At 43.4% G+C, this 12,500-nt stretch overlaps 28 non-coding genes and 4 pseudogenes across 28 annotated transcripts in view; all 32 read right to left on the reverse strand.

Moving 5' to 3' along the window:
- LOC123734961 (5S ribosomal RNA) overlaps positions 1 to 78 on the reverse strand; it is a 119-nt gene extending 41 nt beyond the window's left edge. The window contains exon 1 of the ribosomal RNA XR_006765146.1: positions 1 to 78. This exon is cut by the window's left edge and continues 41 nt beyond it. This is a non-coding gene — a ribosomal RNA (5S ribosomal RNA).
- A 139-nt stretch (positions 79 to 217) lies between these two features.
- LOC123734273 (5S ribosomal RNA) lies at positions 218 to 336 on the reverse strand. The gene has a single exon (XR_006764572.1). It is a non-coding gene; the product is annotated as a 5S ribosomal RNA (ribosomal RNA).
- A 408-nt stretch (positions 337 to 744) lies between these two features.
- LOC123734933 (5S ribosomal RNA) lies at positions 745 to 863 on the reverse strand. The gene has a single exon (XR_006765118.1). It is a non-coding gene; the product is annotated as a 5S ribosomal RNA (ribosomal RNA).
- Positions 864 to 1,002: 139 nt separating this feature from the next.
- LOC123734174 (5S ribosomal RNA) lies at positions 1,003 to 1,121 on the reverse strand. Its single transcript, XR_006764474.1, has one exon. It is a non-coding gene; the product is annotated as a 5S ribosomal RNA (ribosomal RNA).
- Positions 1,122 to 1,259: 138 nt separating this feature from the next.
- LOC123734962 (5S ribosomal RNA) lies at positions 1,260 to 1,378 on the reverse strand. Its single transcript, XR_006765147.1, has one exon. It is a non-coding gene; the product is annotated as a 5S ribosomal RNA (ribosomal RNA).
- A 139-nt stretch (positions 1,379 to 1,517) lies between these two features.
- Positions 1,518 to 1,636, reverse strand: LOC123735030 (5S ribosomal RNA). Its single transcript, XR_006765215.1, has one exon. It is a non-coding gene; the product is annotated as a 5S ribosomal RNA (ribosomal RNA).
- Positions 1,637 to 2,045: 409 nt separating this feature from the next.
- LOC123734505 (uncharacterized) lies at positions 2,046 to 2,163 on the reverse strand (annotated as a pseudogene).
- A 139-nt stretch (positions 2,164 to 2,302) lies between these two features.
- Positions 2,303 to 2,421, reverse strand: LOC123734369 (5S ribosomal RNA). Its single transcript, XR_006764668.1, has one exon. It is a non-coding gene; the product is annotated as a 5S ribosomal RNA (ribosomal RNA).
- Positions 2,422 to 2,560: 139 nt separating this feature from the next.
- On the reverse strand, positions 2,561 to 2,679 carry LOC123735031 (5S ribosomal RNA). Its single transcript, XR_006765216.1, has one exon. It is a non-coding gene; the product is annotated as a 5S ribosomal RNA (ribosomal RNA).
- Positions 2,680 to 2,818: 139 nt separating this feature from the next.
- Positions 2,819 to 2,937, reverse strand: LOC123734347 (5S ribosomal RNA). Its single transcript, XR_006764646.1, has one exon. It is a non-coding gene; the product is annotated as a 5S ribosomal RNA (ribosomal RNA).
- Positions 2,938 to 3,076: 139 nt separating this feature from the next.
- Positions 3,077 to 3,195, reverse strand: LOC123734264 (5S ribosomal RNA). Its single transcript, XR_006764563.1, has one exon. It is a non-coding gene; the product is annotated as a 5S ribosomal RNA (ribosomal RNA).
- Positions 3,196 to 3,334: 139 nt separating this feature from the next.
- LOC123734939 (5S ribosomal RNA) lies at positions 3,335 to 3,453 on the reverse strand. The gene has a single exon (XR_006765124.1). It is a non-coding gene; the product is annotated as a 5S ribosomal RNA (ribosomal RNA).
- Positions 3,454 to 3,592: 139 nt separating this feature from the next.
- LOC123734439 (5S ribosomal RNA) lies at positions 3,593 to 3,711 on the reverse strand. Its single transcript, XR_006764738.1, has one exon. It is a non-coding gene; the product is annotated as a 5S ribosomal RNA (ribosomal RNA).
- Positions 3,712 to 4,119: 408 nt separating this feature from the next.
- On the reverse strand, positions 4,120 to 4,238 carry LOC123734298 (5S ribosomal RNA). Its single transcript, XR_006764597.1, has one exon. It is a non-coding gene; the product is annotated as a 5S ribosomal RNA (ribosomal RNA).
- Positions 4,239 to 4,377: 139 nt separating this feature from the next.
- LOC123734348 (5S ribosomal RNA) lies at positions 4,378 to 4,496 on the reverse strand. The gene has a single exon (XR_006764647.1). It is a non-coding gene; the product is annotated as a 5S ribosomal RNA (ribosomal RNA).
- Positions 4,497 to 4,635: 139 nt separating this feature from the next.
- LOC123734397 (5S ribosomal RNA) lies at positions 4,636 to 4,754 on the reverse strand. Its single transcript, XR_006764696.1, has one exon. It is a non-coding gene; the product is annotated as a 5S ribosomal RNA (ribosomal RNA).
- Positions 4,755 to 4,893: 139 nt separating this feature from the next.
- Positions 4,894 to 5,012, reverse strand: LOC123734265 (5S ribosomal RNA). The gene has a single exon (XR_006764564.1). It is a non-coding gene; the product is annotated as a 5S ribosomal RNA (ribosomal RNA).
- Positions 5,013 to 5,150: 138 nt separating this feature from the next.
- LOC123734284 (5S ribosomal RNA) lies at positions 5,151 to 5,269 on the reverse strand. Its single transcript, XR_006764583.1, has one exon. It is a non-coding gene; the product is annotated as a 5S ribosomal RNA (ribosomal RNA).
- A 139-nt stretch (positions 5,270 to 5,408) lies between these two features.
- On the reverse strand, positions 5,409 to 5,527 carry LOC123734440 (5S ribosomal RNA). Its single transcript, XR_006764739.1, has one exon. It is a non-coding gene; the product is annotated as a 5S ribosomal RNA (ribosomal RNA).
- A 1,869-nt stretch (positions 5,528 to 7,396) lies between these two features.
- LOC123734349 (5S ribosomal RNA) lies at positions 7,397 to 7,515 on the reverse strand. Its single transcript, XR_006764648.1, has one exon. It is a non-coding gene; the product is annotated as a 5S ribosomal RNA (ribosomal RNA).
- A 139-nt stretch (positions 7,516 to 7,654) lies between these two features.
- Positions 7,655 to 7,773, reverse strand: LOC123734266 (5S ribosomal RNA). Its single transcript, XR_006764565.1, has one exon. It is a non-coding gene; the product is annotated as a 5S ribosomal RNA (ribosomal RNA).
- Positions 7,774 to 7,911: 138 nt separating this feature from the next.
- LOC123734940 (5S ribosomal RNA) lies at positions 7,912 to 8,030 on the reverse strand. The gene has a single exon (XR_006765125.1). It is a non-coding gene; the product is annotated as a 5S ribosomal RNA (ribosomal RNA).
- Positions 8,031 to 8,169: 139 nt separating this feature from the next.
- On the reverse strand, positions 8,170 to 8,288 carry LOC123734441 (5S ribosomal RNA). Its single transcript, XR_006764740.1, has one exon. It is a non-coding gene; the product is annotated as a 5S ribosomal RNA (ribosomal RNA).
- Positions 8,289 to 8,696: 408 nt separating this feature from the next.
- Positions 8,697 to 8,815, reverse strand: LOC123734299 (5S ribosomal RNA). Its single transcript, XR_006764598.1, has one exon. It is a non-coding gene; the product is annotated as a 5S ribosomal RNA (ribosomal RNA).
- Positions 8,816 to 8,954: 139 nt separating this feature from the next.
- On the reverse strand, positions 8,955 to 9,073 carry LOC123734537 (uncharacterized; annotated as a pseudogene).
- A 138-nt stretch (positions 9,074 to 9,211) lies between these two features.
- On the reverse strand, positions 9,212 to 9,330 carry LOC123734353 (5S ribosomal RNA). The gene has a single exon (XR_006764652.1). It is a non-coding gene; the product is annotated as a 5S ribosomal RNA (ribosomal RNA).
- A 139-nt stretch (positions 9,331 to 9,469) lies between these two features.
- On the reverse strand, positions 9,470 to 9,587 carry LOC123734564 (uncharacterized; annotated as a pseudogene).
- Positions 9,588 to 9,726: 139 nt separating this feature from the next.
- LOC123734267 (5S ribosomal RNA) lies at positions 9,727 to 9,845 on the reverse strand. The gene has a single exon (XR_006764566.1). It is a non-coding gene; the product is annotated as a 5S ribosomal RNA (ribosomal RNA).
- Positions 9,846 to 9,984: 139 nt separating this feature from the next.
- LOC123734383 (5S ribosomal RNA) lies at positions 9,985 to 10,103 on the reverse strand. Its single transcript, XR_006764682.1, has one exon. It is a non-coding gene; the product is annotated as a 5S ribosomal RNA (ribosomal RNA).
- Positions 10,104 to 10,242: 139 nt separating this feature from the next.
- On the reverse strand, positions 10,243 to 10,361 carry LOC123734506 (uncharacterized; annotated as a pseudogene).
- A 1,869-nt stretch (positions 10,362 to 12,230) lies between these two features.
- On the reverse strand, positions 12,231 to 12,349 carry LOC123734432 (5S ribosomal RNA). Its single transcript, XR_006764731.1, has one exon. It is a non-coding gene; the product is annotated as a 5S ribosomal RNA (ribosomal RNA).
- A 139-nt stretch (positions 12,350 to 12,488) lies between these two features.
- The window catches only part of LOC123734175 (5S ribosomal RNA), a 119-nt gene continuing 107 nt past the window's right edge, over positions 12,489 to 12,500 (reverse strand). Inside the window, exon 1 of the ribosomal RNA XR_006764475.1 lies at positions 12,489 to 12,500. This exon is cut by the window's right edge and continues 107 nt beyond it. This is a non-coding gene — a ribosomal RNA (5S ribosomal RNA).

Raw genomic sequence — 12,500 nt, forward strand, 5'->3', positions numbered from 1 at the left:
GTACTAACCAGGCCCGACCCTGCTTAGCTTCCGAGATCAGACGAGATCGGGAGTACCCAGGCTGGTATGGCCGTAAGCGAGAAACAATCTCTTGCTACAACATATATAGTCAAAGTGAGTCTGATAAAACAGACATTTTGTCAATTCATCATTAAATGCTTACTACAAGGCAGTGTTGCTGATGAAATAGTGCAAGAGCACACCCTCGTGGACAAAATGCTTACAGCACCTGGTATTCCCAGGCGGTCTCCCATCCAAGTACTAACCAGGCCCGACCCTGCTTAGCTTCCGAGATCAGACGAGATCGGGAGTACCCAGGCTGGTATGGCCGTAAGGGAGAAACAATCTCTTGCTACAACATATATAGTCAAAGTGAGTGTGATAAACAGACATTGCATTTTCACCAATTAGATAAGCAGCTTGAACTTTGTGTCACTGAAAAAGTAGAAGAAATTACAAACACTGTTCCCATCACTTTTTAGCACAGGTAGTTGGATAAAATACAAACTTTATTTCCTTTCATCATTTGAACAGGGCAAAGGAGCATAAAGCACACACAAGCTGCATTCAGCAACAATATTCTTGTTTGTCTTATAAATACAAGGCAGATGCTAATTGAAAACACAAGGAAATTTGATCCTATTAAAAGGCAGGAAGCTGCATTTAGTCAATTCATCATTAAATGCTTACTACAAGGCAGTGTTGCTGATGAAATAGTGCAAGAGCACACCCTCGTGGACAAAATGCTTACAGCACCTGGTATTCCCAGGCGGTCTCCCATCCAAGTACTAACCAGGCCCGACCCTGCTTAGCTTCCGAGATCAAACGAGATCGGGCGTACCCAGGCTGGTATGGCCGTAAGCAAGAAACAATCTCTTGCTACAACATATACAGTCAAAGTGAGTCTGATAAAACAGACATTTAGTCAATTCATCATTAAATGCTTACTACAAGGCAGTGTTGCTGATGAAATAGTGCAAGAGCACACCCTCGTGGACAAAATGCTTACAGCACCTGGTATTCCCAGGCGGTCTCCCATCCAAGTACTAACCAGGCCCGACCCTGCTTAGCTTCCGAGATCAGACGAGATCGGGAGTACCCAGGCTGATATGGCCGTAAGCGAGAAACAATCTCTTGCTACAACATATATAGTCAAAGTGAGTCTGATAAAACAGACATTTAGTCAATTCATCATTAAATGCTTACTACAAGGCAGTGTTGCTGATGAAATAGTGCAAGAGCACACCTCGTGGACAAAATGCTTACAGCACCTGGTATTCCCAGGCGGTGTCCCATCCAAGTACTAACCAGGCCCGACCCTGCTTAGCTTCCGAGATCAGACGAGATCGGGAGTACCCAGGCTGGTATGGCCGTAAGCGAGAAACAATCTCTTGCTACAACATATATAGTCAAAGTGAGTCTGATAAAACAGACATTTAGTCAATTCATCATTAAATGCTTACTACAATGCAGTGTTGCTGATGAAATAGTGCAAGAGCACACCCTCGTGGACAAAATGCTTACAGCACCTGGTATTCCCAGGCGGTCTCCCATCCAAGTACTAACCAGGCCCGACCCTGCTTAGCTTCCGAGATCAGACGAGATCGGGCGTACCCAGGCTGATATGGCCGTAAGCGAGAAACAATCTCTTGCTACAACATATATAGTCAAAGTGAGTGTGATAAACAGACATTGCATTTTCACCAATTAGATAAGCAGCTTGAACTTTGTGTCACTGAAAAAGTAGAAGAAATTACAAACACTGTTCCCATCACTTTTTAGCACAGGTAGTTGGATAAAATACAAACTTTATTTCCTTTCATCATTTGAACAGGGCAAAGGAGCATAAAGCACACACAAGCTGCATTCAGCAACAATATTCTTGTTTGTCTTATAAATACAAGGCAGATGCTAATTGAAAACACAAGGAAATTTGATCCTATTAAAAAGGCAGGAAGCTGCATTTAGTCAATTCATCATTAAATGCTTACTACAAGGCAGTGTTGCTGATGAAATAGTGCAAGAGCACACCCTCGTGGACAAAATGCTTACAGCACCTGGTATTCCCAGGCGGTCTCCCATCCAAGTACTAACCAGGCCCGACCCTGCTTAGCTTCCGAGATCAAACGAGATCGGGCGTACCCAGGCTGGTATGGCCGTGGCGAGAAACAATCTCTTGCTACAACATATACAGTCAAAGTGAGTCTGATAAAACAGACATTTAGTCAATTCATCATTAAATGCTTACTACAAGGCAGTGTTGCTGATGAAATAGTGCAAGAGCACACCCTCGTGGACAAAATGCTTACAGCACCTGGTATTCCCAGGCGGTCTCCCATCCACGTACTAACCAGGCCCGACCCTGCTTAGCTTCCGAGATCAGACGAGATCGGGAGTACCCAGGCTGGTATGGCCGTGAGCGAGAAACAATCTCTTGCTACAACATATATAGTCAAAGTGAGTCTGATAAAACAGACATTTAGTCAATTCATCATTAAATGCTTACTACAAGGCAGTGTTGCTGATGAAATAGTGCAAGAGCACACCCTCGTGGACAAAATGCTTACAGCACCTGGTATTCCCAGGCGGTCTCCCATCCAAGTACTAACCAGGCCCGACCCTGCTTAGCTTCCGAGATCAGACGAGATCGGGCGTACCCAGGCTGATATGGCCGTAAGCGAGAAACAATCTCTTGCTACAACATATATAGTCAAAGTGAGTCTGATAAAACAGACATTTAGTCAATTCATCATTAAATGCTTACTACAAGGCAGTGTTGCTGATGAAATAGTGCAAGAGCACACCCTCGTGGACAAAATTCTTACAGCACCTGGTATTCCCAGGCGGTCTCCCATCCAAGTACTAACCAGGCCCGACCCTGCTTAGCTTCCGAGATCAGACGAGATCGGGCGTACCCAGGCTGATATGGCCGTAAGCGAGAAACAATCTCTTGCTACAACATATATAGTCAAAGTGAGTCTGATAAAACAGACATTTAGTCAATTCATCATTAAATGCTTACTACAAGGCAGTGTTGCTGATGAAATAGTGCAAGAGCACACCCTCGTGGACAAAATGCTTACAGCACCTGGTATTCCCAGGCGGTCTCCCATCCACGTACTAACCAGGCCCGACCCTGCTTAGCTTCCGAGATCAGACGAGATCGGGAGTACCCAGGCTGGTATGGCCGTAAGCGAGAAACAATCTCTTGCTACAACATATATAGTCAAAGTGAGTCTGATAAAACAGACATTTAGTCAATTCATCATTAAATGCTTACTACAAGGCAGTGTTGCTGATGAAATAGTGCAAGAGCACACCCTCGTGGACAAAATGCTTACAGCACCTGGTATTCCCAGGCGGTCTCCCATCCAAGTACTAACCAGGCCCAACCCTGCTTAGCTTCCGAGATCAGACGAGATCGGGCGTACCCAGGCTGATATGGCCGTAAGCGAGAAACAATCTCTTGCTACAACATATATAGTCAAAGTGAGTCTGATAAAACAGACATTTAGTCAATTCATCATTAAATGCTTACTACAAGGCAGTGTTGCTGATGAAATAGTGCAAGAGCACACCCTCGTGGACAAAATGCTTACAGCACCTGGTATTCCCAGGCTGTCTCCCATCCAAGTACTAACCAGGCCCGACCCTGCTTAGCTTCCGAGATCAGACAAGATCGGGCGTACCCAGGCTGGTATGGCCGTAAGCGAGAACAATCTCTTGCTACAACATATATAGTCAAAGTGAGTGTGATAAACAGACATTGCATTTTCACCAATTAGATAAGCAGCTTGAACTTTGTGTCACTGAAAAAGTAGAAGAAATTACAAACACTGTTCCCATCACTTTTTAGCATAGGTAGTTGGATAAAATACAAACTTTATTTCCTTTCATAATTTGAACAGGGCAAAGGAGCATAAAGCACACACAAGCTGCATTCAGCAACAATATTCTTGTTTGTCTTATAAATACAAGGCAGATGCTAATTGAAAACACAAGGAAATTTGATCCTATTAAAAAGGCAGGAAGCTGCATTTAGTCAATTCATCATTAAATGCTTACTACAAGGCAGTGTTGCTGATGAAATAGTGCAAGAGCACACCCTCGTGGACAAAATGCTTACAGCACCTGGTATTCCCAGGCGGTCTCCCATCCAAGTACTAACCAGGCCCGACTCTGCTTAGCTTCCGAGATCAAACGAGATCGGGCGTACCCAGGCTGGTATGGCCGTAAGCGAGAAACAATCTCTTGCTACAACATATATAGTCAAAGTGAGTCTGATAAAACAGACATTTAGTCAATTCATCATTAAATGCTTACTACAAGGCAGTGTTGCTGATGAAATAGTGCAAGAGCACACCCTCGTGGACAAAATTCTTACAGCACCTGGTATTCCCAGGCGGTCTCCCATCCAAGTACTAACCAGGCCCGACCCTGCTTAGCTTCCGAGATCAGACGAGATCGGGCGTACCCAGGCTGATATGGCCGTAAGCGAGAAACAATCTCTTGCTACAACATATATAGTCAAAGTGAGACTGATAAAACAGACATTTAGTCAATTCATCATTAAATGCTTACTACAAGGCAGTGTTGCTGATGAAATAGTGCAAGAGCACACCCTCGTGGACAAAATGCTTACAGCACCTGGTATTCCCAGGCGGTCTCACATCCAAGTACTAACCAGGCCCGACCCTGCTTAGCTTCCGAGATCAGACGAGATCGGGCGTACCCAGGCTGATATGGCCGTAAGCGAGAAACAATCTCTTGCTACAACATATATAGTCAAAGTGAGTCTGATAAAACAGACATTTAGTCAATTCATCATTAAATGCTTACTACAAGGCAGTGTTGCTGATGAAATAGTGCAAGAGCACACCCTCGTGGACAAAATGCTTACAGCACCTGGTATTCCCAGGCGGTCTCCCATCCACGTACTAACCAGGCCCGACCCTGCTTAGCTTCCGAGATCAGACGAGATCGGGAGTACCCAGGCTGGTATGGCCGTAAGCGAGAAACAATCTCTTGCTACAACATATATAGTCAAAGTGAGTCTGATAAAAATACATTTAGTCAATTCATCATTAAATGCTTACTACAAGGCAGTGTTGCTGATGAAATAGTGCAAGAGCACACCCTCGTGGACAAAATGCTTACAGCACCTGGTATTCCCAGGCGGTCTCCCATCCAAGTACTAACCAGGCCCGAACCTGCTTAGCTTACGAGATCAGACGAGATCGGGCGTACCCAGGCTGATATGGCCGTAAGCGAGAAACAATCTCTTGCTACAACATATATAGTCAAAGTGAGTCTGATAAAACAGACATTTAGTCAATTCATCATTAAATGCTTACTACAAGGCAGTGTTGCTGATGAAATAGTGCAAGAGCACACCCTCGTGGACAAAATGCTTACAGCACCTGGTATTCCCAGGCTGTCTCCCATCCAAGTACTAACCAGGCCCGACCCTGCTTAGCTTCCGAGATCAGACAAGATCGGGCGTACCCAGGCTGGTATGGCCGTAAGCGAGAACAATCTCTTGCTACAACATATATAGTCAAAGTGAGTGTGATAAACAGACATTGCATTTTCACCAATTAGATAAGCAGCTTGAACTTTGTGTCACTGAAAAAGTAGAAGAAATTACAAACACTGTTCCCATCACTTTTTAGCATAGGTAGTTGGATAAAATACAAACTTTATTTCCTTTCATAATTTGAACAGGGCAAAGGAGCATAAAGCACACACAAGCTGCATTCAGCAACAATATTCTTGTTTGTCTTATAAATACAAGGCAGATGCTAATTGAAAACACAAGGAAATTTGATCCTATTAAAAAGGCAGGAAGCTGCATTGAGTCAATTCATCATTAACCTCTATGGGACCGGCGGGACGAATTCGTCCCACCTACGTAACAGCCACTGCCAGCCTGTGGCGCGATTTTCAAAATCTTCAAAATCCTATTACTTCAATTTCTCAAACATATGACTATTTTACAGCCATTTAAAGATAAGACTCTCGTTAATCTAACCACACTGTCCGATTTCAAAAAGGCTTTACAACGAAAGCAAAACATTAGATTATGTCAGCAGAGTACCAAGCCAGAAATAATCAGACACCCATTTTTCAAGCCAGCATATAATGTCACCAAAACCCAGAAGACAGCTAAATGCAGCACTCACCTTTGATGATCTTCATCAGATGACAACCCTAGGACATTATGTTATACAATACATGCATGTTTTGTTCAATCAAGTTCATATTTATATCAAAAACCAGCTTTTTACATTAGCATGTGACGTTCAGAACTAGCATACCCCCGCAAACTTACGGGAATTCGCTAACATTTTACTAAATTACTCACGATAAACGTTCACAAAAAGCATAACAATTATTTTAAGAATTATAGATACAGACCTCCTCTATGCACTCGATATGTCCGATTTTAAAATAGCTTTTTGGTGAAAGCACATTTTGCAATATTCTAAGTACATAGCCCAGGCATCACGGGCTCGCTATTTAGACACCCGGCAAGTTTAGCACTCACCATAATCATATTTACTATTATAAAAATGTCATTACCTTTTGTTGTCTTCGTCAGAATGCACACCCAGGACGTCTACTTCAATAACAAATGTTGGTTTGGTCCAAAATAATCCATCGTTATATCCGAATAGCGGCGTTTTGTTCGATGCGTTCCAGACACTATCCGAAATAGTAAAGAAGTGTCGCGCTTGGCGCAATTCCTGACAATAAAATTCAAAGTATTCCATTGCCGTACGTCGAAGCATGTCAACCGCTGTTTAAAATCAATTTTTACGTCATTTTTCTCGTAGAAAAGCGATAATATTCCGACAGGGAATCTCCTTTTCGGCAAACAGAGGAAAAAATCCCAAAGGCGGGGGCGGTCGGGGTCACGCGCATAAGCTAGTGTCTCTTGATGGGCCACTTGAGAAAGGCGATAATGTGTTTCAGCCTGGGGCTGGAATGACGACATTCTCTTTTTCCCGGGCTCTGAGAGCCTATGGAAGAAGTGGGAAGTGTCACGTTAGAGCAGAGATCCTTAGTAAATGATAGAGATGGCAAAGAAGTTCCAGAAATGGTCAGACAGGCCACTTCCTGTAAAGGAATCTCTCAGGTTTTGACCTGCCATTTGAGTTCTGTTATACTCACAGACACCATTCAAACAGTTTTAGAAAATTTAGGGTGTTTTCTATCCATATGTAATAAGTATATGCATATTCTAGTTACTGAGTAGGAGTGGTAACCAGATTAAATCGGGTATGTTTTTTATCCAGCCGTGTCAATGCTGCCCCCTAGCCCTAACAGGTTAAATGCTTACTACAAGGCAGTGTTGCTGATGAAATAGTGCAAGAGCACACCCTCGTGGACAAAATTCTTACAGCACCTGGTATTCCCAGGCGGTCTCCCATCCAAGTACTAACCAGGCCCGACCCTGCTTAGCTTCCGAGATCAGACGAGATCGGGCGTACCCAGGCTGATATGGCCGTAAGCGAGAAACAATCTCTTGCTACAACATATATAGTCAAAGTGAGTCTGATAAAACAGACATTTAGTCAATTCATCATTAAATGCTTACTACAAGGCAGTGTTGCTGATGAAATAGTGCAAGAGCACACCCTCGTGGACAAAATGCTTACAGCACCTGGTATTCCCAGGCGGTCTCCCATCCACGTACTAACCAGGCCCGACCCTGCTTAGCTTCCGAGATCAGACGAGATCGGGAGTACCCAGGCTGGTATGGCCGTAAGCGGAAACAATCTCTTGCTACAACATATATAGTCAAAGTGAGTCTGATAAAACAGACATTTAGTCAATTCATCATTAAATGCTTACTACAAGGCAGTGTTGCTGATGAAATAGTGCAAGAGCACACCCTCGTGGACAAAATGCTTACAGCACCTGGTATTCCCAGGCGGTCTCCCATCCAAGTACTAACCAGGCCCAACCCTGCTTAGCTTCCGAGATCAGACGAGATCGGGCGTACCCAGGCTGATATGGCCGTAAGCGAGAAACAATCTCTTGCTACAACATATATAGTCAAAGTGAGTCTGATAAAACAGACATTTAGTCAATTCATCATTAAATGCTTACTACAAGGCAGTGTTGCTGATGAAATAGTGCAAGAGCACACCCTCGTGGACAAAATGCTTACAGCACCTGGTATTCCCAGGCTGTCTCCCATCCAAGTACTAACCAGGCCCGACCCTGCTTAGCTTCCGAGATCAGACAAGATCGGGCGTACCCAGGCTGGTATGGCCGTAAGCGAGAACAATCTCTTGCTACAACATATATAGTCAAAGTGAGTGTGATAAACAGACATTGCATTTTCACCAATTAGATAAGCAGCTTGAACTTTGTGTCACTGAAAAAGTAGAAGAAATTACAAACACTGTTCCCATCACTTTTTAGCATAGGTAGTTGGATAAAATACAAACTTTATTTCCTTTCATAATTTGAACAGGGCAAAGGAGCATAAAGCACACACAAGCTGCATTCAGCAACAATATTCTTGTTTGTCTTATAAATACAAGGCAGATGCTAATTGAAAACACAAGGAAATTTGATCCTATTAAAAAGGCAGGAAGCTGCATTTAGTCAATTCATCATTAAATGCTTACTACAAGGCAGTGTTGCTGATGAAATAGTGCAAGAGCACACCCTCGTGGACAAAATGCTTACAGCACCTGGTATTCCCAGGCGGTCTCCCATCCAAGTACTAACCAGGCCCGACTCTGCTTAGCTTCCGAGATCAAACGAGATCGGGCGTACCCAGGCTGGTATGGCCGTAAGCGAGAAACAATCTCTTGCTACAACATATATAGTCAAAGTGAGTCTGATAAAACAGACATTTAGTCAATTCATCATTAAATGCTTACTACAAGGCAGTGTTGCTGATGAAATAGTGCAAGAGCACACCCTCGTGGACAAAATTCTTACAGCACCTGGTATTCCCAGGCGGTCTCCCATCCAAGTACTAACCAGGCCCGACCCTGCTTAGCTTCCGAGATCAGACGAGATCGGGCGTACCCAGGCTGATATGGCCGTGGCGAGAAACAATCTCTTGCTACAACATATATAGTCAAAGTGAGACTGATAAAACAGACATTTAGTCAATTCATCATTAAATGCTTACTACAAGGCAGTGTTGCTGATGAAATAGTGCAAGAGCACACCCTCGTGGACAAAATGCTTACAGCACCTGGTATTCCCAGGCGGTCTCCCATCCAAGTACTAACGAGGCCCGACCCTGCTTAGCTTCCGAGATCAGACGAGATCGGGAGTACCCAGGCTGGTATGGCCGTAAGCGAGAAACAATCTCTTGCTACAACATATATAGTCAAAGTGAGTCTGATAAAACAGACATTTAGTCAATTCATCATTAAATGCTTACTACAAGGCAGTGTTGCTGATGAAATAGTGCAAGAGCACACCCTCGTGGACAAAATGCTTACAGCACCTGGTATTCCCAGGCGGTCTCACATCCAAGTACTAACCAGGCCCGACCCTGCTTAGCTTCCGAGATCAGACGAGATCGGGCGTACCCAGGCTGATATGGCCGTGGCGAGAAACAATCTCTTGCTACAACATATATAGTCAAAGTGAGTCTGATAAAACAGACATTTAGTCAATTCATCATTAAATGCTTACTACAAGGCAGTGTTGCTGATGAAATAGTGCAAGAGCACACCCTCGTGGACAAAATGCTTACAGCACCTGGTATTCCCAGGCGGTCTCCCATCCACGTACTAACCAGGCCCGACCCTGCTTAGCTTCCGAGATCAGACGAGATCGGGAGTACCCAGGCTGGTATGGCCGTAAGCGAGAAACAATCTCTTGCTACAACATATATAGTCAAAGTGAGTCTGATAAAAAATACATTTAGTCAATTCATCATTAAATGCTTACTACAAGGCAGTGTTGCTGATGAAATAGTGCAAGAGCACACCCTCGTGGACAAAATGCTTACAGCACCTGGTATTCCCAGGCGGTCTCCCATCCAAGTACTAACCAGGCCCGAACCTGCTTAGCTTACGAGATCAGACGAGATCGGGCGTACCCAGGCTGATATGGCCGTGAGCGAGAAACAATCTCTTGCTACAACATATATAGTCAAAGTGAGTCTGATAAAACAGACATTTAGTCAATTCATCATTAAATGCTTACTACAAGGCAGTGTTGCTGATGAAATAGTGCAAGAGCACACCCTCGTGGACAAAATGCTTACAGCACCTGGTATTCCCAGGCTGTCTCCCATCCAAGTACTAACCAGGCCCGACCCTGCTTAGCTTCCGAGATCAGACAAGATCGGGCGTACCCAGGCTGGTATGGCCGTAGGCGAGAACAATCTCTTGCTACAACATATATAGTCAAAGTGAGTGTGATAAACAGACATTGCATTTTCACCAATTAGATAAGCAGCTTGAACTTTGTGTCACTGAAAAAGTAGAAGAAATTACAAACACTGTTCCCATCACTTTTTAGCATAGGTAGTTGGATAAAATACAAACTTTATTTCCTTTCATAATTTGAACAGGGCAAAGGAGCATAAAGCACACACAAGCTGCATTCAGCAACAATATTCTTGTTTGTCTTATAAATACAAGGCAGATGCTAATTGAAAACACAAGGAAATTTGATCCTATTAAAAAGGCAGGAAGCTGCATTGAGTCAATTCATCATTAACCTCTATGGGACCGGCGGGACGAATTCGTCCCACCTACGTAACAGCCACTGCCAGCCTGTGGCGCGATTTTCAAAATCTTCAAAATCCTATTACTTCAATTTCTCAAACATATGACTATTTTACAGCCATTTAAAGATAAGACTCTCGTTAATCTAACCACACTGTCCGATTTCAAAAAGGCTTTACAACGAAAGCAAAACATTAGATTATGTCAGCAGAGTACCAAGCCAGAAATAATCAGACACCCATTTTTCAAGCCAGCATATAATGTCACCAAAACCCAGAAGACAGCTAAATGCAGCACTCACCTTTGATGATCTTCATCAGATGACAACCCTAGGACATTATGTTATACAATACATGCATGTTTTGTTCAATCAAGTTCATATTTATATCAAAAACCAGCTTTTTACATTAGCATGTGACGTTCAGAACTAGCATACCCCCGCAAACTTACGGGGAATTCGCTAACATTTTACTAAATTACTCACGATAAACGTTCACAAAAAGCATAACAATTATTTTAAGAATTATAGATACAGACCTCCTCTATGCACTCGATATGTCCGATTTTAAAATAGCTTTTGGTGAAAGCACATTTTGCAATATTCTAAGTACATAGCCCAGGCATCACGGGCTCGCTATTTAGACACCCGGCAAGTTTAGCACTCACCATAATCATATTTACTATTATAAAAATGTCATTACCTTTTGTTGTCTTCGTCAGAATGCACACCCAGGACGTCTACTTCAATAACAAATGTTGGTTTGGTCCAAAATAATCCATCGTTATATCCGAATAGCGGCGTTTTGTTCGATGCGTTCCAGACACTATCCGAAATAGTAAAGAAGTGTCGCGCTTAGCGCAATTCCTGACAATAAAATTCAAAGTATTCCATTGCCGTACGTCGAAGCATGTCAACCGCTGTTTAAAATCAATTTTTACGTCATTTTTCTCGTAGAAAAGCGATAATATTCCGACAGGGAATCTCCTTTTCGGCAAACAGAGGAAAAAATCCCAAAGGCGGGGGCGGTCGGGGTCACGCGCATAAGCTAGTGTCTCTTGATGGGCCACTTGAGAAAGGCGATAATGTGTTTCAGCCTGGGGCTGGAATGACGACATTCTCTTTTTCCCGGGCTCTGAGAGCCTATGGAAGAAGTGGGAAGTGTCACGTTAGAGCAGAGATCCTTAGTAAATGATAGAGATGGCAAAGAAGTTCCAGAAATGGTCAGACAGGCCACTTCCTGTAAAGGAATCTCTCAGGTTTTGACCTGCCATTTGAGTTCTGTTATACTCACAGACACCATTCAAACAGTTTTAGAAAATTTAGGGTGTTTTCTATCCATATGTAATAAGTATATGCATATTCTAGTTACTGAGTAGGAGTGGTAACCAGATTAAATCGGGTATGTTTTTTATCCAGCCGTGTCAATGCTGCCCCCTAGCCCTAACAGGTTAAATGCTTACTACAAGGCAGTGTTGCTGATGAAATAGTGCAAGAGCACACCCTCGTGGACAAAATTCTTACAGCACCTGGTATTCCCAGGCGGTCTCCCATCCAAGTACTAACCAGGCCCGACCCTGCTTAGCTTCCGAGATCAGACGAGATCGGGCGTACCCAGGCTGATATGGCCGTGAGCGAGAAACAATCTCTTGCTACAACATATATAGTCAAAGTGAGACTGATAAAACAGACATTTAGTCAATTCATCATTAAATGCTTACTACAAGGCAGTGTTGCTGATGAAATAGTGCAAGAGCACACCCTCGTGGACAAAATGCTTACAGCAC

The sequence above is a fragment of the Salmo salar genome, unplaced genomic scaffold, assembly GCF_905237065.1.
Source record: "Salmo salar unplaced genomic scaffold, Ssal_v3.1, whole genome shotgun sequence".
In the NCBI taxonomy this organism is placed as follows: domain Eukaryota; kingdom Metazoa; phylum Chordata; class Actinopteri; order Salmoniformes; family Salmonidae; genus Salmo; species Salmo salar.